The sequence below is a fragment of the Bombina bombina genome, chromosome 6, assembly GCF_027579735.1.
Source record: "Bombina bombina isolate aBomBom1 chromosome 6, aBomBom1.pri, whole genome shotgun sequence".
NCBI lineage: Eukaryota > Metazoa > Chordata > Amphibia > Anura > Bombinatoridae > Bombina > Bombina bombina.
This window is the reverse complement of record NC_069504.1, coordinates 625,250,267-625,275,883: the sequence shown is the minus strand read 5'-3', so window position 1 is coordinate 625,275,883 and position 25,617 is coordinate 625,250,267. Positions and strand designations below refer to the sequence as shown.

The 25,617-nt window shown below is 37.2% G+C and overlaps 1 long non-coding RNA gene across 1 annotated transcript; it reads right to left on the bottom strand.

The window, feature by feature from the left end:
- Positions 1-2,084: 2,084 nt before the first annotated feature.
- Positions 2,085-25,617, bottom strand: LOC128665198 (uncharacterized). Its single transcript, XR_008403031.1, has 2 exons — positions 25,490-25,617; positions 2,085-2,306 (listed from the first exon to the last, which is right to left on the bottom strand). It is a non-coding gene; the product is annotated as an uncharacterized LOC128665198 (long non-coding RNA).

The window sequence follows — 25,617 nt, the reverse complement described above, 5'->3', positions numbered from 1 at the left end:
TTCCCCCTAGGGTAGGACAGGGGCTGAATCATCCTGTATTTTCCTTTCTCTTTTTTAGGTACCACCCCAAGGGGAGACACAATCAAATCAACACACGGCCTCTCCTTAAATGGCCCTGCCATTCTACCCAATTTAACCTCCTTCTCCAACTTCTCTGCCAACACCACTGGAAATTCTGCTGCTGATTTCAGGTTTCTCGCCTGCATTGTCACTTTAACTTCTGTTTTAACTGGAACAACAAAACCTTTGCGCAAACCCTTTAATAAATTTCTTTCCTCTCTCGGCGGGTATGCCGCTAATTCCTTAATAATTCTATCGGTTCTCAGCGGTGTTTTGTCCATTTACTGCCATTCCTGCCCCATTACTGCTGCACCCCTTCTGCATTCTACACCTCGGGTGAGCTCCCCCGCAGTATCTGCATGCATGCTTACATTTACAGGAATTCCCCCATCACACCTTTTGTCATTGAACGCCCAGCACTCCTTTATCTCTGCCCTAAATGCTTTTGCCTGCCCTATAGACTTGCCACCTTGCCCTTCTGGGACCTTCATTAACCTCGTCCACATATCCAGTATTTTAACTCCAAAATCCTTTCTCCCCTTCCCTCCCAATTTTAAATTCCCCTTCCTAAATTCCCTATTGTAATCTTTCCAGGCGAACCCACCGTATGTCGGATAGCCCTCCGCTATTAAATGAATGTATCGCAGTACCCCTTTCACCTTATCCGGGTTAGCCGCTATAAAGCATTCTGCATATATAGTCATTCCTTTTACCCATTCTGGAAATGTTTGCCTTGCCTTCCTCCCTCTACCATTGTCCCCCCTGGACTTAAATGCCTTCCTGCTGTCCTACCTATATATACCCTTTCCACACCCTTTCTTATCTGCTATCCCTTCAATCCCTCCTCTCACCCTTATCTCCTACTTCTCTATTCTTTTCTAACTCCTAACCCCCGTCCCCCTTTTCACTCCCCCTCACCATTCCAGGCTAGGAGCCCAGCCCTTAGGCCGCTCCAGTCGTATTCACTCCCTCTGCTCTTTATACAGTCCGTTATTGAGTTAATATAGTGAAAGACTCATGGGCTCACCAATAAGTGTTGTTTGTGCAACATTATTGCAATGAAAGTTAAAATTGGTACAATGTTATAATAGGCTGCTTGTTCCGAACGAAAAGACATAGGAGCTGCCTATAAGATCAACAGAGATCTGAGAAGCTCCCCTTCCAGTGACGTATGTGACGTCATGGCCTGTCAAATCATTGCGGGTGTTTTAGTTGGGGTGAGAGCGTTGTTTGACACACAGTTCAAAGTGTGTATACTTTTAATATCGGGTGAGCATTGGGTTCTATGTTTGTGAATATGGACAGCTATCTTGGGGTTTAGTTATCAAATATATATGCCTGCTGAATCATTGTAATACATTTGCACATTTAATATATACATTTAATTGGTGTAAGTATATGAAGGTCAGCCTTACTGCTGCCTAACAATCACTTCTCAAATGGAAACACTTCCTCCTATGAAACATCATAATGTCGCCCCTCATAGAGATATGTTAATAAAACTTTTTTATATGTTATCACCTGGAACCAGGGCAGTTTTGTATTGCTTTATATATGTTTATATTTTGTAAATACCCAATGGGATTTGTTTTTGGGATAAGGTATGAATTATTTGTGAAGTTGTGTTCAATGATTTTGTGTGTATATAGGGAGTGTACATATGATTAATTATTGATATTGTAGTTGTAGATTGTCTTGCGGAAGTCTAACTGAAATAGCCGAAATGCCGACTCTTGTATGATGATGTTTGTCTAATAAAGACACCTTTTGGATTGCATGAAGTCCTGTGAGTGCCCTTGTCTGTACCTAATATATATATATATATATATATATATATATATATATATATATATATATACTGTATATATATATATATATATATATATATATATATATATATATACAGTGGTATGCAAATGTTTAGGCACCCCTGACAATTTCCATGATTTTCATTTATAAATAATTGGGTGTTTGGATCAGCAATTTCATTTTGATCTATCAAATAACTGAAGGACACAGTAATATTTCTGTAGTGAAATGAGGTTTATTGGATTAACAGAAAATGTGCAATAAGGTATTTAAGGTGGCCAATAGGTTTGGTGAGCCAATTAAGCCTTGAACTTCATAGACAGGTGCATCCAATCATGAGAAAAGGTATTTAAGGTGGCCAATTGCAAGTTGTTGTTCTCTTTGACTCTCCTCTGAAGAGTGGCAACATGGGGTCCTCAAAACAACTCTCAAATGACCTGAAAACAAAGATTGTTCAACATTATGGTTTAGGGGAAGGCTACAAAAAGGAGGATAATAAACCCAAATAAGATGAGGGTAGATTAAAATCATTGGATTGTTGAGTTTCTTGAAAAAGCCATACGTAAATCTCAAAACGTACATCGGAAAACGTCACCAGGAAAGGTAGTGCGAGTGTTGCAGTTATCTAACGGTGAAGCTCCGAATAGGAATTTGACCTAATCCGCTTCCATCCGATCTAGATACTGGCAAATATTGCCTACTAATGACATATAGTGGTAACATACCATAGTGACTACCAGTTGGGAACAATTTGTGGCTTTTTATGTATCTAAAGTGTTTTAATAAATTCAATTTTATACTAATTCCAGAGTTGGACAGTATGTATAATGGTATACATTAGGTGTGCATTATCTCCAGAGCTGGCTAAGGCTTTGCAACATGTGAGTAGCCCCTAGGCAGTTTTGTGGGGTGTGTTCATCGAGTTTTAATTGTACTTCACTTTTATATGTACTTTTGTTTTTTGAGGCAATAAGAATATATTGTAACCATTGAGGGTTGTCACACAAGTGGGAATGTAGACCAATTTATATACATATCCTTAATTAGTGCATGATAGACATATTTGTACCACATTGTTATTTATTTGTTATATAGTTGTCACTTTTTATGTAATACGTTTTTGGTGCACAAGTGATCATTGTACTTTTTTATATCATAGTTTTTTCAGATTGGTCTTCAGAACTGCACTCCATACTCAAATGGAGGTCTTACCAGGGATTCATACAGTGTCAGAATTATGCTTTCCCCCTTGCACCATTACCACTTTTAATACATATAGAATCTTATTAGCCTTATAGGACACTGCTCTGCACCGTGCATGCATTTTTATGCACAAATCTCTTTCTTCCTCTGTTTTGCTAAGCCTAGTGTAATTTAACTAATAGGATACCTGATTATATTTACTTCAACAATGTAGAAACTTACAATTTTCAGTATTGAATCTCATTTTCCATTTACCAGCCCATTCTTACAATTTTTGTAAATTCCCTTGTACTGCAATTTTATCCTGCACTAACCTTATGACCTTACACAATTTTGTATCATCAGCAAAAATAGAGATGTTGCTTTTTAATTCTTGCTCCAAGTCATTTATAAAAGATTAAAAAGAGTGAGGCCCAGTACTGATCCCTTGGGCAATCTACTAATTACCTTTGTTCAAGATGAGTATGACCCATTTACTACTACTCATTGCTCCTATCTGTTATCCATTTATTTATCCATGAGCTAACATTTTCAGTTATTCACAGTCCTTTTATTATGAAAAATTAGAAAAGAGTAGAAGTTTGGCTATAACAGTGCTAAGTTCCCTTAAAACCCTTAGGTATTTCCATTTGGACCTGGAGTTTTATTTACCTTAATATTACCCAGTTTTTTCCTGATATCATCTAGAGCTAACCCAGTTATTGGTATGGGCTTGTATGTTTTAGTTTATTTCAATTTATCTCCTATTGGTTTCCCTCTTGTGTATACTGAAGAAAATAACAGGTTTAGTACCTCAGCCTTCTTCCTAACCACTGTTAATCATGGTACCCTTCTCACATTTTAATGTACATATATTTTCTTTCTTAGATATTTTGCCATTGACAAACTTAAATAAACATTTTAGGATTTGACTTAGAATCCTGTGCAATTAATCTTTTATTTAGAAGATAAAGAAAATCATTGCTACATAGTAATGCTTATGATATTCAGAACAGAATTAACTGAGAAATGCACCAACATAAGTTACAAAAGTATCAATGAGTTGTTAACCTTAATGATGTTAATAATGTCACATGCGTCTGAAGATTCCAGCGGTATAAAAAAGGAACTAAAACGGTGCCAGAATTATGGGCGTATATGTGAAGTATAACTAAAACCTCTGCATCTTAACTCACAGGTAGATTATGAGTTGTGCGTTCATGTTTTAACGCTGAAAAAATGGTAATTTCAGTGTTAAAACAGCAACGCAGCCATTACAAGTCTTGTTGGTATAGCTGTACCGCAAGCCTTTTAGCCTGTAACGCTACGTCAGTCCCGCACTCGTAAAAATTACGTTTTTTCATGGGACTTCCATAGCGTAGCCATTACGAGTTTTGCAGTGAGGCTAAAAAGCTTGCATTCCAGCCTATACCGACAAGATCAGTACCGCCATCTGAGAGCAGCAGTTATGAGTTTTACGCAACAAAACTGTTGCATAAAACTCATAACTAAACTGTTACAAAGTACACTAAACACCCATAAACTACCTATTAACCACTAAACCAAGGTCCTCCTGCATCACAAATACTATATTAAGCTTATTAACCCCTAATCTGCCACTCCTGACATCGCCGCCACTAATAAAATGTATTAACCCCTATTCCGCCGCTCCCCGACATCGCTGCCATTAAACTATTAATCCCTAAACAAGTAGCCCCCCACAACAAAATTATACTAAATTAAACTATTAACCCCTAAACCGAAAGCCCCCCACATCGCAATAAACTCCTTTAAACTAGTAACTACTAAACCTAACGCCTCCTAACTTTATATTAAAATTAGAATTTCCTTATCTTAAATTAAAACTTACCTGTCAAATTAAAAAAACTAAGTTTAAGCTAATAATTAAATTAATATAACTATTAAACTAAAATTAAGCTAACTACCAATTAAAGAAAACTAAAATACACATTAAAAAAATCATAACACTACTATCTAATTACAAAAATTAAAAATACTACTTTACAAAAAATAACAAACACTAAATTACAAAAAATAACAAATACAATTAAGAAAAATTAAAAAGAATTACACCTAATCTAATAGCCCTATAAAAATAAAAAAGCCCACCCAAAATAAAAAAAATCTTCAATAAACTACCATAGCCCTTAAAAGGGCCTTTTGTAAGGCATTGCCCTAAGTTAAACAGTTCTTTTACCTGTAAAAATACAAAGACTCCTCCAACAGTAAAACCCACCACCCAACCAACCCCCCAAAATTAAAAAAACTTAACTCTAACAAAAACCTAAGCTACCCATTGCCCTGAAAAGGGCATTTGTATGGGCATTGCCCTTAAAAGGTAATTTAGCTATTTTGCATTGCCCTGAAAAGGGCATTTAGCTCTTTTAAGAAAAACCCAAACCCTAAACTTTCCAATAGAATGAGAGCTGCTCAGCTGCTTAAATCCTATTGGCTGATTCGAACAGACAATAGGATTTTAGCAGCCCTAATTCATATTGGCGGATTATTTTTTTTTAGCCAATATAAAAGGGGTACCTTGCATTTCAATCCTCAGTGTGCGGCGGCGGACGATCACATGAAGAGGACCTCCACGTCGGATCGATGGACCTCCGCATGGGCCTCCGCTTTGGACTTTCGCCTAGACCTCCGTCTTGGACCTTCACGTGGAACTACACCTCCGCGCATCACCGGCTCCATCTACGCAGGGAAGAAGAAGATGCTGGTCCCGCGATGGATGAAGATAGAGCCGTCTGGATGAAGATGCCGCCTGGATGAAGATGGAGCTGTCAGGATGAAGATCATTCAAGTGGGACTACAACAACTGTTAGCACCTAAAGAGGGGTTAGTGTTAGGTATTTTTTAAGTTTTTTTGGGGTGTTTTTTTTAGATTACGGTGGGCACTCTTAAAAGAGCTGAATGCCTTTTTAAGGGCAGCAAAAGAACTGAATGCCCTTTTCAGGGCAATGCCCATACAAATGCCTTTTCAGGGCAATGGGTAGATTAGGTTTTTTTTAGATAGTTTTTTTTTTATTTTGTGGGTTTGGGGGGGGGGGTGGGTTGTAATGTTAGTGGGTCTTTGTATTTTTTTTAGAAAAAGAGCTGATATCTTTAGGGCAATGCCCTACAAAAGGCCCTTTTAAGGGCTATTGGTAGTTTATTCTAAATTAGGTTTCTTTTATTTTGGGGTGTTTTTTTTTAAAATGAATAGGAATAATTTTTATTGTTTTGGATAATTTGTTTGTTATTTTGATTAAAAAATTTTTTTTTTCGTTTTTTGGTGGGTTTTTATTTTTAGATTAGGGGCTGGGCATTTCATAAAAGAGCTGAATGCCCTTTTAAGGGCAGGAAAAAGAGCTGAATGCCCTTTTCAGGGCAATGCCCATACAAATGCTCTTTTCCGGGCAATGGGTAGCTAAGGTTTTACTTTACTGTTAGGGGGTGTTTGTTCTTCTTTTGTATGAAAAAAAGCTGTTCTCTTTAGGGCAATGCCCTACAAAAGGTCCTTTAAGGGCCCTTGGTAATTTATTATAGATTAGGCTTTTTATTTTGTTTGTTTTTTGTTTGTTTTTTTTAAACAGGGTATTAGAATAGAAATACTTTTTATTGTTTTGGATAATTTTGTTTGTTATTTTTTGTAATGGTAGGTTTTTTTATTTTTTGTAATTTTAGGGTTTTTTATTTTTTGTAATTTTAGTGTTTTTTTGTAATGCTAGGTTTAAGTGTAAGGCAGCTTAGGTTTTATTTCACAGGTAAGTTTGTATTTATTTTAACTTGGTAGTTAGTAAATAGTTAATACCTAGTTAAAATAAATACAAACTTACCTGTGAAAAATAAATAAAACCTAAGCTATAAGTTATATTGTAGCTAGCTTAGGTATTATTTCACAGGTAAGTATGTATTTAGTTATAAATAGGTATTATTTAGTTAATAATTGTAACTTTAATTTAGCCCTATTTTAATTATGTTAAAGTTAGGGGGTCTTAGGGTTATGTTTAGGGTTAGGGTTACGGTTAGGGTTAGGTTTAGGGTTAGGTTTAGGGGTTAATATAGTTTAATTTAGGTTGTTGTGATGTGGGGGGCTGGTGGCATAGGGGTTAATAGCTTTATTTAGTGGTAGTGATTCAGGAGGCCAGAGGTTTAGGGGTTAATAGCTTTATTTAGTGGTGTCGATGTTGGGGAGTGGAGGAATAGGGATTAACAGATTTATTATAGCGTGGGTGATGTTGGGGTGCAGGGGAATAGGGGTTAATAACTTTAGTATAGTGGCGGCAAAATCGGGAGCGGCAGATTAGGGGCTAATAGATTTATTTAGGCGGTGGCCATATCGGGAGCGGCAGATTCGGGGTTAATAACATTATGTTGGTGTCGGCGATGTCGGGGGCAGCAGATTAGGGGTGTTTAGACTTGGGGTTTATGTTAGGGTGTTAGGTCTAAACGTTACTTTTTTTCCCCCCATAGACATCAATGGAGCTGTGTTACGGAAATTTTCATTCCGCGATCGCAGGTGTTTTTTTTCCAATCCGTTCTCCCCATTGATGTCTACGGGGAAAGCGTGCATGAGCACGTCTAAACAGCGCTTGTATTTTGTGCGGTAAGGAGCTCAACGCAACCATATCGCATGCACAAGGCGGCTGTTTCAAAACTTGTAATGGTAGCGCTATGGAGGGTGAAATAACGCAACTTGTTGCGTTCGTTAAAAGCCCTCTAACGCGCATAACTCGTAATCTACCTGTGAGTAAATAATAGCTTGTACATTTACATTAAATAAAGATTCATTGTCACTGAATAATACTGTTGCTTAGTATTGCAATTGTATGTATTTCCCCATGGCTTCAACTTTTCCTTTTTAACATGGCAAGTTTTCATTTCACCTTTAAATTTAGGCTTAAATGATCATTGGGTACATTTTCTGTGCAAAAAAAATCCTTTATTGCAACGATGAGAACCCTTTTCTCTGTCAATTATTACTCGTAAAAAAAAAAATCAAATCTTAAAAAAGATCCTATAGAACATTTCATAATGTTTTCAGTTTCACAACTGAAACGTGTCTGTTTAATGCATCCAAGAAAGCGTAACGGTCATTTCTCACTCCCTATTGTATTTTTATACCTCATAAGGTACTTTGAATCTATGAATCTGCAGTTACACAATCTTAGTCCCTGCTTGGGAGGCTGTTAATGCATTTTTGTTCTATATATAGTATTAAAGATTATTTGAGATTTAAATATTTTCATGCTTTACATGCAAAAATGATTTTCCTACATTCTATTAAAACTGTACAGATTGTGTAAAACAAAGAACCTTCAGACATGGCAATATGCCAGAAAACACAGCACAGTAATTAAAAGCATTACACTTAATCTTGCTTTATGCCAAGTATTTGAGCCTGTAACCACTCCAAAGCTTGTTTGATGATCAATTATTATTTTTTTGCAATCATGATATTCTTTAGAGGGATTGCAAACAATTTACAATTTCACAAGCTCTCCATCTGGAATAAGTCAGATCACAAGAATTAAACTTAGGGATCAATTCAGCACTCCATATTTTCTTCTTTTATAAGTGGACATGTAGAATTAATCTAAGATGCATTTGCATTACTTAAAGGGACATTAAACTCTTGTGCACAACTACAAAATAATAGTAATGACACAGGGCTAGATTACAAGTGGCGCAGTATTAACTGCTCTAGTGTTGAGCTTTTTGCGCAAGTTGGGTTGCCTTAGTATTACAAATTTCCAAATAATTTTTTTGTGCTAGCATTAACCCGAATAGTGCAAACAAAATTTCCACATGTGCATGCATGTATTCAATGGTGAAAAAAAGTGGAGAAAAAAACACCCGAGATCACGCAAACTCCATCGCATTTTCGCATACCCCATAGAAGTCAATGGAGAAATTAAATTTAAAAATGCCTAACACCCATTACGCAAACAACATAGCATATTCGCATTAACACAAGTGAAATATTTACAGTAAGTACACAGTTACAATCTTTATTAAATATGAATATTGCATAAAAATATTTTATCATGGTTTCATCTACTTAATGACAAAGGTCTATAATGCACGTATATATATATATATATATATATATATATATATATATGTCTATATGTGTGTACATATATAGTAATGTTTTTATATGTGTATACTGTATATGACTGTAAATACATATTTACACATATAAATAAATTAATATATGTACATATATACTATATCTAAATATAAATATAAATATATATATATATATATATATATATATATATATATGTTAACTATATGGCTCACATGAACTAGCACTCCCCTGTTGTGAAAAGCTAATAAAAAATCATGTAATAAGAGGCTGTCTTTAATAGCGTAGGAACAGGGAGACATTTAGAGTATTTAAATGTTATAAAGTATATTACTATAACATTGTTGTTTGTGCAAAGCTGGGGAATGGGTAGTAAAGGCATTATATATGTTTAAACAATAACAATTTTTGTGTTGACTGTCCTTTTAAAGGTGTCAGATTCTGAAGCTCCTTCTCTACATACTGGGTGCCGCCATCTTAGAGCTCAATTATTGTACCAGGATGGGACAGAAGCAATGCACACTCACAGATTAGTAACACTGTCTGCTTTTTGACTCCTGTGTTATTTGCTTGGAGTTCGTGTGCATAATACATCGGGGCATATTTATCAAGCTCCATATGAAGCTTGATGCCCCTAAAGACTCCATAACTTCATAACTTGTCTGCCTGCTCTGAGGCCGTCTGATTGAATACGATTGGGTTGATTGACACCCCTGCTATCTGCAGGTGGCGGCATTGCACCAGCAGTTTATCGATGTGCGGCGGACATGATACACAAATCCGTAACATGTCCGCATGCACATTGATAAATATGCCCCATCATGTGAGCTTTACATTTTTGCAATTTTTTTACACAGTGTTACAGTTACACAAAATATGTTTAAAAAAGCACTCAACAATAATATATAGCAATGCAGCCACTGCAACAATGTACAGCTCATGCTTGTTTCATGCACCCTAACCTCAAGCACTTTATACAGTTGTCAAAAAGTTGACAACCTCATTCATGTGTAAAGACACACTGCTTCTGTATCAGGGTGTGAGAATACTTGCACTCGAAGATGACAGCACCGAGTATGAAGAGGCGGAGCTTCAGTTTCTGGTACCTTTAAGCTATTAAAATATCAGAACTCATTTGAAAAGAGCTGTAAGCAAATGAAATGAAATAACATAACAAGTGTTGTGGTATGGCTTTTAACGCTGACAAAATGGCAATTCCAGCGTAATGGCCAGGAACGCATATAGCTGTAACGCAAGCATTTTAGCCTGTAACTCAATGTCCATTCTGCACTCAAAAAAATTAAGTTTTTGTGTGGGATTTTCATAGCGCCTTTATCACAGGTTGTGCAGTCCGGCTAAAATGCTTGCATAACAGCCTATACCGACACAATCCATACCGCCATCTGAGACCAGTAGTTATGGATTTTGCAAAATAAAAATGTTTCACAAAACTCATAACTAAAATGTTACAAAGTACACTAACACCCATAAACTACCTATTAACCCTTAAACTGCCCCCTTCCGCATTGCTAACACTATAATAAAGCTATTAACCCCTACTCTGCCGCTCCCAAGATGTTACCAACACTATAATAAAGCTATCAACCCCAAAACCTCCGGCCTCCCACATCGCCGCTACTAAATAAACCTATTAACCGCTAAACCTCCGGCAACCCACATCATCGCTACTAAATAAAGCAATTAACCCCTAAACTGCCAGCCCCCCACATCGCAAAACACTAAATTAAACTATTAACCCCTAAACCTAACACCCCCTAACTTAAAATTAAAATTACAATATAATTCTCTTAAAATAAATAAAAACTTACCTGTGAAATAAAAATAAACTTAACATTAAACTATAAATTAACCTAACATTACTATTCAAATAAAATAAAAAAATACTACCAATAAAAAAATCTAAATTACAAATTTAAAAAAACCTAACACTACGAAAAAAATAAAAAAATCTAAAATTACAAAAAATAATAAACACTAAATTACGAAAAATAAAAAACACTAAGATTACAAAAAATAAAAACAATTACACCTAATCTAATAGCCCTATAAAAATAAAAAAGCCACCCAAAATAAAAACACCCCCTAGCCTACAATAAACTACCAATAGCCCTTCAAAGGGCCTTTTGTAGGGCATTGCCCTAAGTTAAACAGCTCGTTTATCTGTAAAAAAAAAAATACAAAGTCCCCCCAACAGTAAAACCCACCACCCAAACAACCCCCCAAAATAAAAAACTAATTCTAAAAAAACCCTAAGCTACCTATTGCCCCTAAAGGGGCATTTGTATGAGCATAGCCCTTAAAAGGGAATTCTGCTCTTTTCCAAAAGCCCAAAGCCCTAATCTAAAAAAAAAAAACACCCGAAAAATGAAAAAAAAACTTAACACCAACCTCATAAAATCTACTAACGGTTCCTGAAGTCCGGACATCCATCTCCATCCATCTCCATCCAGGCAGCGAGAAGTCTTCATCCAGGCGGCGATATCTTCATCCACACTGAAGTTGAATGCAAGGTAGCCGTTTCATTTTATTCTTCAAACCAGCCAATAGGATTTCAGTAGCTCTCATCCTATTGGCTGTTTTAAACAGCCAATAGGATTTCAGAAGGTCTCATTGGAAGCAGTGAATACATGAAATTGCTTCCGACAGCATATTTATTGGTTTATAACCAATGTACAAACCTAATTACGCCTCAGTAGAAATGAGCCCATAGTTTACTGAGAAAAAAAAAATATTTCACTAAGCATTTGCAGTACCAGCATATGTGAGGATAATGCCAATGGCATATATCTATAATTACAAAAATATCCAAAGTGATCATCATGTTCTACAATGCAAATTGATATTGTGTGTGTATAGGCATGTGATTGCTCACACGAGAAAATGTAATTCATACCTGCTTTGATGAGAAGCATCACAATTGTATTTATGACTCATAATGCAAAATATTTACATATTTCTATTACTTATTATTGCAGTAATAAAAGATGTAGTATTATATTAATGTGTATATACTTAGATTGTTTTGTGGTTTAGGAAATATACGAACTCTGCTCAAAACCAAGAAGACAAAGCTGAAATAGCCACACTCATGTTTTGTTGTTTTTTTTCATAAATATGAAAAAGCTGTGTAACAAAGTAAACAGACAGCCACTTCCATGAAATATTTCACCAGCCTCAAAGACTGAAAACTGGAGATTTTGCTTTCTTAAATGAGTTTTCTCAGAGAGTATGAATACAGCCTGTTCTCTCTCTACAAAAGCAAAGCTGTGGGCTGCATGGCAGAGATAAGGCTTTTAAAGTGCTTTTAGATGGCAGCAGTTAGAAAATATAATCACAAAGAGCTATTTGATTAAGTCTTCCATTTCCCTGTTATTAAAATTCATGAACAGCATCGCTCCGGGCCACCCAAAGCTGTTTTGTGCAAGATAATCAATGTATATGGTATGTTAAAAAATATAAACTGAAACAGTAATCAACTCCATAAAATATTAGTATTTGCAGCCATTACTTTGAATGTCAAGGAAGTCCAAGGGCAGGTATACATGGAATTGAGAAAATGCAGTTCATAAAAAGGTTTCTATCCTTTTAAAATGAACAGTCCATAAATATGCAAGACATTTCTGTTACTTGATTTATAACATGCAATAATGGACTGAAGAGAGACAGAGAACATGAAAACGTAGGTTATTATACACATGCTATTTTTTTGTTCTAAATTATGTTTGTGTTAGAAGTAATTTTCTCATTTTTGTATTATACACCTACTAGAATATTAGTAGGAACTACTTAAATGATCTTACAAGTGAGAAAGTTCAACACAGGGACACCAGTGGGTCAGCAACCCCAGGTGAGTCACTCAAAATTTCTGCAAGTCAAGTACTGTGGCATCTACCAAATAATATTATCAGCTGTTACTTTGTATGGGATCATTTGACTATTATTATTAAACTGTATATGTGGTATATGTTACAGTTGCAGACCCATTGTTGTAGTGACAGCTGAAAGTAATCCTCAAAAACACACATTGAGCCTAACCCCCACTAACTCTGTACCCTATCACTACTACCTTACCCACCCATTCAACTCTCACCACCACCACCACATATAACTCACCCAACAAAATCACTCACTCTACATATACTCACAATTTTAAACTCCCTATGTACTTAACCCATTACCAACCTCCATTAAAACCCAATTATCTCCCATTTAGCAACCTGCCAACACTCATTCGTAAAGCTACACCAGAATTTTTATTATTTTAAAAGATAGATAATTCCTTTATTACCCATTACCCAGTTTTGCATAACCAATACTGCTATATTAATTACTTTTTTACCTCTTTGATTACCTTGTATCTAAGCCTCTTTTGACAGCCCCTTGATCACATGACTTTTTTTTTTTAATATAACAATTTTGGTTGTGCAAAGCTGAGGAATGGGTAGTAAAGGCATTATCTATATTTTTAAACAATGTTAGTGTTGACTGTCCCTTTAACTTTTCTAAAGTCTAATTGAGGGTTCCCCAGCCAAGTAAGAAGCCAGCCAAGTTGATTCTCATTGTATTCTGCTTTTTCTAAAGGTTTCTCTTCTCTATTAGAAAACATAAATAAATTATAACATAAGGCATATTCAAGTTTGACAGTTAGCCCACCCATTAAAAATGTTCTACAAATGCTAGAATCATACTCCAGATATATTTACAGAATTCTGAATAGTAATCAGCATTCCAGTCCATTAAAGCAGCATGAAACTCTACAATTTACATCTATTAATACATTTACTTAATAATTTGTAATACTTTTTATTAATATTTTTTAATATTTTATATGTAATATTTCATAAACAAGCTGAGGTTAGCAATTCTTCATGTGCGCTAACCCTACACTGCATTAGACCTAAAAAATGCGATGCACAAATTTTACATAAAAATGTACTTTTTATTATTAAAATAAATAAATAAATAAATAAATATATATATATATATATATATATATATATATATATATATATATATATAATAATGTTAATGTAAAATTGTTATCTATACCTACAGTTTATAGATATAGAATGCAAAATATTCATTACTCCGGTCAGGTTAGCGCACAAAATATAGGTGTTAGGTTTTTTCTTCTGCATTCTCCATTGACTTCTATGGAGAGAATGGGGCCTAGTTATCAAGCCGTCAACCTCAAATATGCTGGAATTCCGCAGCGTATTTGTGGCGAGGATTATTCGCCTTAGTTATCAAAGGCTAGAGACCTGCAAAAGTAGAATTTTATGACGTAAGCTTCGATCCGCCGGACTCAGTCCGACACAGATCGATTCTTACGTCACTCCAGATGTTCCGCACACAAGTGCGGCACAATCTGACTACTTTTGCTAGTTATCAAAAAACTAGCAGGTACGCTCGGCACTTTTCCGGCCCAGCGTAACTGGTTTTCAATCCCCTGGAGGCGGCGGATCCCATAGGAATCAATGGGAGTCTGACAATAGCGAAAGTACAAGTTTGCTGCTGACAGACATCCCATTGATTCCTATGGGAGCTGTCTATACCTAACACCCTAACATGTACCCCGGAGCCCACCGCAAGCTACTCTATACATATTAACCCCTAAACTGCCGCTTCCGGAGCCCACCGCAACTATAATATATGTATTAACCCCTAAACCGCCGCTCCCGGAGTCCACCGCAAGCTACTCTATACATATTAACCCCTAAACCGCCACTCCCTGACCCCGCCGCAACTATAATAAATGTATTAACCCCTAAACCGCCGCTCCCGGACCCTGCCACAACCTATATTAAATTTATTAACCCCTAATCTGCCCCCCCTACACCGTCGCCACCTATAATACATTTATTAACCCCTATCCTGCCCCCCACTACACCGCCGCCACTGTAATAAATTTATTAACCCCTAAACCTAAGTCTAACACTAACCCTAACACCCCCCTAACAAATATTAATTAAATAAATCTAAATAATATTTCTATTATGAACTAAATTAATCCTATTTAAAACTAAATACTTACCTTTAAAATAAACCCTAATATAGCTACAATATAAATAATAATTATATTGTAGCTATCTTAGGGTTTATTTTTATTTTACAGGTAACTTTCAATTTATTTTAACTAGGTACAATAGCTATTAAATAGTTATTAACTATTTAATAGCTTACCTAGCTAAAATAAAGAGAAATGTACCTGTAAACTAAAAACTAACCTAAGTTACAATTACACCTAACACTACATTATACTTTAATACATTATTTCTATTTAAAACTAAATACTTACCTGTAAAATAAACCCTAAGATAGCTACAATGTAATTAATAATTACATTGTAGCTATTTTAGGAATTATATTTATTTTACAGGTAACTTTGTATTTATTTTAGCTAGTTAGAATAGTTATTAAATAGTTATTAACTATTTAATAACTACCTAGCTAAAAGAAATACAAAATTACCTGTAAAATAAATCCTAACCTAAGTTACAATTAAACCTAACACTACACTATCATTAAATAAATTAAATAAATTAACTACAAATAACTACAATTACATACAATTACATAAACTAACTAAAGTACAAAAAAAAAAAGCTAAGTTACAAAAAATAAAAAAAATAAGTTACAAACATTTCAAAAATATTACAACAATTTGAAGCTAATTACATCTAATCTAAGCCCCCTAATAAAATAACAAAGCCCCCCAAAATAAAAAAATGCCCTACCCTAGTCTAAATTAAAAAAGTTCAAAGCTCTTTTACCGTACCAGCCCTTAAAAGGGCCTTTTGTGGGGGCATGCCCCAAAGAATTCAGCTCTTTTGCCTGTAAAAGAAAAATACAACCCCCCCCAACATTAAAACCCACCACCTACATACCCCTAATCTAACCCAAACCCCCCTTAAAATAACCTAACACTAATCCCCTGAAGATCATCCTACCTTTAGTCGTCTTCACTCAGCCGAGCAGCGATGGAACCGATCAGCCAATAGAATGCAAGCTCAATCTGATTGGCTGATTGGATCAGCCAATCGGATTGAACTTGAATCTGATTGGCTGATTCAATCAGCCAATCAGATTTTTCCTACCTTAATTCCGATTGGCTGATAGAATCCTATCAGCCAATCGGAATTGAAGGGACGACATCTTGGATGACGTCCCTTAAAGGAGCCTTCATTCGTCGTTAGTCCGTCGGTAAAGAAGGATGTTCCGCGTCGGCGGGATGAAGATTGAAGACCCCGCTTGGAAGATGACATCGCCCGGATAGAAGACTTCTTCAGCGCCTCTTGGAAGATGACATTGCCCGGATGGAAGACTTCTTCAGCGCCCCTTGGATGATCACTTCTGCCGCTCCGGATCTCCTCTTCAGTTCCATCGCTGCTCGGCTGAGTGAAGACGACTAAAGGTAGGATGATCTTCAGGGGATTAGTGTTAGGTTATTTTAAGGGGGGTTTGGGTTAGATTAGGGGTATGTGGGTGGTGGGTTTTAATGTTGGGGGGGGTTGTATTTTTCTTTTACAGGCAAAAGAGCTGAATTCTTTGGGGCATGCCCCCACAAAATGCCCTTTTAAGGGCTGGTAAGGTAAAAGAGCTTTGAACTTTTTTAATTTAGAATAGGGTAGGGCATTTTTTTATTTTAGGGGGGGCTTTGTTATTTTATTAGGGGGCTTAGATTAGGTGTAATTAGCTTAAAATTGTTGTAATATTTTTAAAATGTTTGTAACTTATTTTTTTTATTTTTTGTAACTTAGCTTTTTTTTTGTACTTTAGTTAGTTTATGTAATTGTATTTAATTGTAGTTATTTGTAGTTAATTTATTTAATTCATTTAATGATAGTGTAGTGTTAGGTTTAATTGTTACTTAGGTTAGGATTTATTTTACAGGTAAATTTCTCTTTATTTTAGCTAGGTAAGCTATTAAATAGTTAATAACTATTTAATAGCTATTGTACCTTGTTAAAATAAATTGAAAGATGCCTGTAAAATAAAAATAAATCCTAAGATAGCTACAATATAATTATTATTTATATTGTAGCTATATTAGGGTTTATTTTAAAGGTAAGTATTTAGTTTTAAATAGGATTAATTTAGTTCATAATAGAAATATTATTTAGATTTATTTAATTAATATTTAAGTTAGGGGGGTGTTAGGGTTAGTGTTAGACTTAGGTTTAGGGGTTAATAATTTTATTACAGTGGCGGCGGTGTAGTGTGGGGCAGGATAGGGGTTAATAAATTTATTATAGGTGGCGACGGTGTAGGGGGGGCAGGATAGGGGTTAATAAATTTAATATAGGTTGCGGCAGGGTCAGGGAGTGGCGGTTTAGGGGTTAAACTATTTATTTAGTTGCGGCGAGGTGCGGGATCAGCAGGATAGGGGTTAATAACTTTATTATTGAGGGCGACGGTATAGGGGGGGCAGGATAGGGGTTACTAGGTATAATGTAGGTGGCAGCGGTGTCCGGGAGCGGCGGTTTAGGGGTTAATACATTTATAAGAGTTGCGGCGGGGTCTAGGAGCGGCGGTTTAGGGGTTAATACATTTATAAGAGTTGCAGCGGGGTCTAGGAGTGACGGTTTAGGGGTTAGTAACTTTATTTAGTTGCGGGAGGCTCCGGGGGCGCCGGTATAGGGCGTAGAACAGTGTAGTTAGTGTGGGTGCTTAGTGACAGGCTAGCAAGAAAGCTGTAAAAAAGCCGAAGAGCAGCGAGATCGGATGAGTGATAACTATCACAGTCCGCTGCTCATCGCCCCGTCCTTGGTGCGCGGTTTTTGAAAGCTTTTTTTGATAACTTAGGCAAATTTTTGCAGGTCCGCGGCGGTGATGTGAGGCGAGCTTAGGCGGGCGTATTCGGCTGGCAAAGGCAGGAAAAGTAGACACGTTGATAACTACCCCCCAATATGTTAAAGTGGTGACAATATTTTGTTAGCGTGCGTTGAGTAGTGATGTCGCAAACCTAAAAATTTGGGTTCGGGAACTGAGAACGCGAACTCCCGCAAAAGTTTGCAAACCGGCGAACCGGGCGAACCCCCATTGACTTCAATGGGCAGGCAAATTTTAAAACCCACAGGGACTCTTTCTGGCCACAATAGTGATGGGAAAGTTGTTTCAAGGGGACTAACACCTGGACTGTGGTGTGCCGGAGGGGGATCCATGGCAAAACTCCCATGGAAAATTACATAGTTGATGCAGAGTCTGGTTTTAATCCATAAAGGGCATAAATCACCTAACATTCCTAAATTGTTTGGAATAACGTGCTTTAAAACATCAGGTATGATGTTGTATCGATCAGGTAGTGTAAGGGTTATGCCCGCTTCACAGTGACAGGCCAAACTCCCGCAGCGGGTACAACATCATCATAATCACACCGTACGTCCATGTTTGTAATACTGCCTGACTGAGACATATCCCTGTTATCTACTTCCTCTGGCAATAATGGTTGCACATCACTCATTTCTTCCAACTGATGTGTAAATAACTCCTCTGACAGATCAAGTGAAGCGGCTGTGGTGCTAGTGTTGGTGGTGGTGGCAGGCGGGCGAGTGGTAACTTGAGAGGTGCTGCCCGAAGATAAGCTGGAGGAGGATGTTGCATCAAGGTTCGGAGCGGAAGCTATAGAAGATTGGGTGTCCTGAGTTAAAAAGTCAACTATGTCCTCAGAACTTTTCGAGTTCATGGTACGTGGCCTCTGAACACTGGGCATTATTCTAGGGCCAAAGGGAATCACAGCACCACGACCACGACGACACCTGCGGGGTGGCCTGCCTCTGCCTGTCATTTTTTTTAAATGTACACTTACACTACTATTAAACAAGATATGAGTGGTGGCACTGGGCAAGTGGGCACAGTATACGCTGTGAGCCTAACACAAAAAAGCAGACTGATGTTTCACAGTCCAAAAAGTTTTTATATTTTTAAATGTACACTTACACTACTATTAAACAAGATATGAGTGGTAGCACTGGGCAAGTGGGCACAGTATACGCTGTGAGCCTGACACAAAAAAGCAGACTGAAGTTTCACAGTCCAAAAAGTTTTTTTTTTTTAAAAATGTACACTTACACTACTATTAAACAAGATATGAGTGGTGGCACTGGGCAAGTGGGCACAGTATACGCTGTGAGCCTCACACAAAAAAGCAGACTGATGTTTCACAGTCCAAAAACTTTTTTTTTTTTAAATGTACACTTACACTACTATTAAACAAGATATGAGTGGTGGCACTGGGCAAGTGGGCACAGTATACGCTGTGAGCCTGACACAAAAAAGCAGACTGATGTTTCACAGTCCAAAAATTTTTTTTTTAAATGTACACTTACACTACTATTAAACAAGATATGAGTTTTGGCACTGGGCAAGTGGGCACAGTATACGATGTGAGCCTGACACAAAAAAGCAGACTGATGTTTCACAGTCCAAAACGTTTTTTTTTTTTAAATGTACACTTACACTACTATTAAACAAGATATCAGTGGTGCCACTGGGCAAGTGGGCACAGTATACGCTGTGAGCCTGACACAAAAAAGCAGACTGATGTTTCAAAGTCCAAAAAGTTTTTATTTTTTTAAATGTACACTTACACTACTATTAAACAAGATATGAGTGGTGGCATTGGGCAAGTGGGCACAGTATACGCTGTGAGCCTGACACAAAAAAGCAGACTGATGTTTCACAGTCCAAAAAGTTTTAATTTTTTTAAAAATACACTTACACTACTATTAAACAAGATATGAGTGGTGGCACTGGGCAAGTGGGCACAGTATACGCTGTGAGCCTGGCACACACGCTGGCAGGCAGGCAACTGCAATTAGATTACACAAGCAGACTGATGTTTCACAGTCAAAAAAGTTTTTTTTTTAAATTTACACTACTGTTACACCAGATATAAGTGGGGGCACTGGGCAAGTGGGCACAGTATATGCTGTGAGCCTGGCACGCACGCTGGCAGGCAGGCAACTGCAATTAGATTACACTAGCAGACTGATGTTTCACAGTCAAAAAAGTTTTTTTTTAAATTTACACTACTGTTACACCAGATATAAGTGGTGGCACTGGGCAAGTGGGCCTGGCAAACACACTGGCAGGCAGGCAACTGCAATTAGATTACACTAGCAGACTGATGTTTCACAGTCAAAAAAGTTTTTTTTTTTATAATTGACACTACTGTTACACCAGATATGAGTGGTGGGACTGGGCAAGTGGCTTGGCAGGCAGGCAACTGCAATTAGATTACACAGGAAAAAACCCAAAAACAGACTGATGTTCTAGCCCTAAAAAGGGCTTTTTGGGGTGCTGTCCTTACAGCAGAGATCAGATGAGTCCTTCAGGACTGTAGTGGACACTGAATACACTAGCCTAGCTATCAATTTCCCTTTTTAATCAGCAGCAGCTACACTGTCCCTCCTCTCACTAAGAATGCAGCTTCCAAATCAATCTAAAATGGATGCTGTCCAGGAGGTGGGAGAGTCTGGGAGGGAGTGTCTGCTGCTGATTGGCTGTAATGTGTCTGCTGACTGTGAGGTAGAGAGTCAAAGTTTACTCAATGATGACGAATAGGGGGCGGATCGAACATTGCATATGTTCGCCCGCTGCGGCAAACGCGAACATGCTATGTTCGCCGGGAACTATTCGCCGGCGAACTATTCGCGACATCACTAGCGTTGAGTTTCGCACACGTGCAATGTTTTTATTTTCAACTTGTAGTATGCACGCAACCTGATGCATGCAAAAAAGCTTACTTCTAGCAAAGTTTATGCTGTCACAAAATTTTCTTTTTCTTTTAAATATTTATATATATGTATATATATGTATAGCTAGCAGGTGTCCCAGCACTCCATCCTAGGTACTGTTTCGACCACCTGGGTGCAATCCTCAAAGAGTCATATATAGCATTATTTGGAAGTGAAGGGCACTCTCAAGTATTTTTAGAAAAACACAAAAAAATGTTTTATTGAATCATCAAAAAGAGGGTCGATGTTTCGGCTCACATCTGAGCCTTCTTCAAGACAAAATGAATCTGTAAAATGTGTAGAAGAAAGAGAAAATTTACTAACAACAGAGTGGCCATGCTACCAACACAATCACAGCGATATATATCACACTAATAGAGCCTAACTCATATGGAGCTAATTAAATAATATAGATAGAAACACCCAGATGCATGACACATAGGTCAAAAAGAGCCCCTATTGCATGGCACAACAAGCATAAGCTTAATACTATGTCCAAGACTAAACAATATAATGGATATCAATCATACATGTTCTACCAGTGGAGCAAATACATATCAAAAGATTATTAAAGTAACAAATTATATATATGATATAGTGTGCCCATTCAGTGCCTTAAGCGAGATCACTCCATATTACAACAATACACAATGTCTATAACACATTATTAATAGATACAACTAAGTGTGAGATCTATTATGTGAGCGATCTTGAAAGGAACAGTTCATGTGTTAAAACAGAGTATTAAGTCAAACTATAGCCATGTAACTCTTACAGCCATAAGTCAAATCAATGTTACAATGAAAAGACATTAGCTACAGACCCATAGTAACTATCCAAGGTACAACATCAGAAAAACCTAACAAACAACATATCCAGCAAATATGTAACCTTACATACAAAGCGTGAATATAATTTATATGTTGAGTCAGGTAGAGTTTAATAGCCATTGGGAACAGGTGAAACAACCAAACTCTATTATAAAATAAAGAAATAAAGAAAACCAGAGCCCATGAAGATATAGGTACAAGCTAAATATCAGTAACTGGGCCAATCTGTAAAATAGTTATATACGACACTGTGCAAATTACATGATAGAGACAGAGCCGCACCATTTATTTAATAGTAGGGAATACATTAAACATTAGCCAGAGCTGCACATGAGAGTTGATGAACCACCAAACAACACCATCTAAAATGCATCGCATAAACAACTTGAGTTTTAACAACTATATAGCTACATGGCAATGAACGGACACAATGGCAAACTGCAGCTCTTACCTACAATCGGTGCGTAGCCGTACTCCCGACACAGGAAATGAACTCCTAACACCTCTACCACCTGAGCATACTAATACGGCTAGAAGAGCGCATTCATTGGATGAGGCTTAAGGGGTTTGGCATTATATATATACACAATATATATCAATATATATGTGTATCTATATTTGTATATATTCATATAGACATATACAGTGGGGCAAAAAAGTATTTAGTCAGCCACCAATTGTGCAAGTTCTCCCACTTAAGAAGATGAGAGAGGCCTGTAATTTTCATCATAGGTATACCTCAACTATGAGAGACAAAATGTGGAAACAAATCCAGACAATCACATTGTCTGATTTGGAAAGAATTTATTTGCAAATGATGGTGGAAAATAAGTATTTGGTCAATATCAAAAGTTCATCTCAATACTTTGTTATATATCCTTTGTTGGCAATGACAGAGGTCAAACGTTTTCTGTAAGTCTTCACAAGGTTGTCACACACTGTTGCTGGTATGTTGGCCCATTCCTGCATGCAGATCTCCTCTAGAGCAGTGATGTTTTGGGGCTGTCGCTGGGCAACACGGACTTTCAACTCCCTCCAAAGGTTTTCTATGGGGTTGAGATCTGGAGACTGGCTAGGCCACTCCAGGACCTTGAAATGCTTCTTACAAAGCCACTCCTTCATTGCCCGGCAGTGTGTTTAGGATCATTGTCATGCTGAAAGACTCAGCCATGTTTCATCTTCAATGCCCTTGCTGATGGAAGAAGGTTTGCACTCAAAATCTCACGATACATGGCCCCATTCATTCTTTCATGTACATGCATCAGTCATCCTGTTCCCTTTGCAGAGAAACAGCCCCAAAGCATGATGTTGCTACCCCCATGCTTCACAGCACAGTAGGTATAGTGTTCTTTGGTTGCAACTCAGCATTCTCTCTCCTCCAAACACGACAAGTTGTGTTTCTACCAAACAGTTCTACTTTGGTTTCATCTGACCATATGACATTCTCCCAATCCGCTTCTGGATCATCCAAATGCTCTCTAGCATACTTCAGACGGACCCGGACATGTACTGGTTTAAGCAGGGGGACACGTCTGGCACTGCAGGATCTGAGTCCCTGGCGGCGTAGTGTGTTACTGATGGTAGCCTTTGTAACATTGGTCCCAGCTCTCTACAGGTCATTCACTAGGTCCCCCGGTGTGGTTCTGGGATGTTTGCTCACCGTTCTTGTGATCATTTTGACTCCACGGGGTGAGATCTTGCGTGGAGCCCCAGATCGAGGGAGATTATCAGTGGTCTTGTATGTCTTCCATTTTCTAATTATTGCTCCCACAGTTGATTTCTTCACACCAAGCTGCTTGCCTATTGCAGATTCAGTCTTCCCAGTCTGGTGCAGGTCTACAATTTTGTTTCTGGTGTCCTTCGACAGCTCTTTGGTCTTTACCATAGTGGAGTTCAGAGTGTGACTGTTTGAGGTTGTGGACAGGTGTCTTTTATACTGATAACAAGTTCAAACAGGTGCCATTAATACAGGTAATGAGTGGAGGAGAGAGGAGACCCTTAAAGAAGAAGATACAGGTCTGTGAGAGCCAGAAATCTTGCTTGTTTGTAGGTGACCAAATACTTATTTTCCACCATAATATGCAAATAAATTATTTCCAAATCAGACAATGTGATTGTCTGGATTTGTTTCCACATTTTGTCTCTCATAGTTGAGGTATACCTATTATGAAAATTACAGGCCTCTCTCATCTTCTTAAGTGGGAGAACTTGCACAATTGGTGGCTGACTAAAAACTTTTTTGCCCCACTGTAGCTATAGATATATATATTTTACAAAAATATATGCATATATAGAAGAACATTTTCTTCTATGTGAAGAACATTGGAATGTAAAGTTTTCATAACTACCTCCAGGTCTAGTGCAGTTGGTTTAACATAGTGTCATGTTATTGCACGAGCAATAACTGTTCGCTTTTATTAACAGCGCCCCACAGAAGTCTATAGGGAGAAGAAGTTAGCATAGTTGCGTTATCCAAAGTCTTGAAGTTAGCACCCATCAGACTTTCCCTCTCACGCTAACATTTTACTTTAAACTCGTAATACCCACACTAACCCAGGCGCATTAAAATGTTACGTTGTGAGCAGTTAATGTGCAAGCAGAAAAAATATTTAGCACGTCACTTGTAATCAATCCTAATGTGAAGCTGCATTAGGTCTAACTGCTCATCTGATCTGTAAACCTATGCTAGTTTCAATAGTTTTTTATTCCACCCTCTGTATAGATTTCTTTTCCTGCTACTCATTCTTGTTTTCGCTCACTCACATTTCTTATACTCACAAGTTTGCTCCTTTCTCTTATCACTCTCTCACTAAGGGGCGGGGGATCTAAAGCCCTCTGCTCTGGCGAAATGATATAAGATGTCCCATCAGTATTGTGAGGTAACTAAAACTATTTTATAAAGGCACATTTTAGCTCAGGAACTGCTTATCTAGCTATGCAGGGTTCTGGATGTGAAAGAGAGACATATTAATTGTAATAAACTATAAAAAGCCCCCTAAGAGTTTGTGAGATTTCGTGCCATTCCGGCAAGTTTTTGATCAGGCCATAAGTGTTTATTTTCTATTTTTTGGTATGCAAACCTAATAGTCACAGGCTGCAATATGGAAACTGTATACGCATCATTTCAAACAGTTCAGTTTAAATAACTCCTTAAAGGCACATGAAACCCAAACATTTTCTTTCATGATTCAGATAGAGAAAATAATTTCAAACAACTTTCTAATTTACTTCTATTATCTAATCTGTTTCTTTCTCTTGGACTCATTTGTTGAAGGAGTAGCAATGCACTACTGGTTTCTAACTGAACACATGGGTAAGCCAATCACAATCAATATATATATGCAGGCACCAATCAACAGCTAGAACCTAGGTTCTCTGCTGCTCCTGAGCTTGCCTAGATAAGCCTTTCAGCAAAGGATAACAAGAGTAGGAAGCAAATTAAATAATAGAAGTAAATTGGAAAGTTAGTTAAAATTGTGTTCTCTATCTGAATCAGGAAATAAAAATGTTGGGTTTGATGTCCCTTTAAGTCTGATGATAAAATGATTGTAAATGAAAAGGCACAAGTTGTACATTCTATCTTACAAACAAACCAGTATAAATAGCCTGTTCAAACATATACAGTATATTATTGTTGTAAGGTGTTATAAAACGCATACGTGTTGAGAGTTGTTTTAGTATGCCTGTACTGTATATAATAATTATACAACTATGGGAGGGGGGAGGAGTCAAGCTGTTCTTTGTAAACTCACCCTTTTTTCTTCTTCCCCTGGATGCAGGTAACTTGGGCTTCATTATGAGGAACCTTTTGCATGTAATATCTCATGGGGAGAAGAAACATACAATTAGAGATCAAAATCCTGTTTGTTTTTATTCTTAC